General features: G+C 43.5%; 1 non-coding gene across 1 annotated transcript; it reads left to right on the forward strand.

The window, feature by feature from the left end:
* Window positions 1–271: 271 nt before the first annotated feature.
* On the forward strand, window positions 272–378 carry LOC145151590 (small nucleolar RNA R71). The gene has a single exon (XR_013732155.1). It is a non-coding gene; the product is annotated as a small nucleolar RNA R71 (small nucleolar RNA).
* The last annotated feature ends 457 nt before the right edge of the window (window positions 379–835 follow it).

The following is an 835-nucleotide window of genomic DNA, read 5'->3' on the forward strand; positions in this document are numbered from 1 at the left end:
ATGAATTGATTGGTCCATTTGGGTCAATCTCCGGTCCATAGTATTGAGCATCGCCATCATAGCAGCCATCTCTTCTGAATGTGCACCCCCACTGCCTTTTGCTCCATCTCGTCTTGGGTTGTGGTACTCACCAGAGTGTCTTGCGAATTCTTCAACTAACTCCTTGACCTCCCTTGGATTCTTCTTGGTTAATGGCCCTTGAGAATCAAGGAGTTGTCTTGTCATAACATTGACCCCATCATAGAAAATAGATATCTCTTGTTGAACATTTAGATCATGTTGAGGACAATTTCTTATCAACCCCTTGTAGCGCTCCCAAGCTTCGTATAGTGACTCCCCCGGTTGTTGCTCAAAGTTGGATATTGCCTTCTTGAGTTTCGTTATCTTGGAAGGTGGGCAAAACTGATCTAGAAATTGCTCACGCATTTGAGCCCAAGTAGTGATTGTACCAGGAGGAAGTGCTTTCAACTAGTCTTTTGCAGCTCCTTTGAAAGTGACTGGTAACATCCTTAGTAAGTTGGTATCTCTATTGACATTCGAGACATTGAAGTAGTCAGCAATGTCGTTGACCTCATCTAGATGCTTAAATGCATCCTCATGATCCTTCCCATAAAATGGTATATCCTTAAGTGCAGTAAGGATATGTTCTTTCAGCTCGAATGTGGCAGCGGCAGGTATCGGTGGTTGTACTAATCCCGGACCAACATCTTCTCGAATACGCTTCTTGTAAGCTCCCATTGACATTTCTTCAATGTTAGTGATTTCGTTGTTTGGCTCGTCTTCGGGTTCGCTCGTATATAGTCCCAACTCGTTCTCAGAATCGTATTCAGAATCG

The sequence above is a fragment of the Lactuca virosa genome, chromosome 1 (genome assembly GCF_052849685.1).
Source record: "Lactuca virosa cultivar CGN04683 chromosome 1, Lactuca_virosa_CGN04683_v6, whole genome shotgun sequence".
Taxonomy (NCBI): Eukaryota; Viridiplantae; Streptophyta; class Magnoliopsida; order Asterales; family Asteraceae; genus Lactuca; species Lactuca virosa.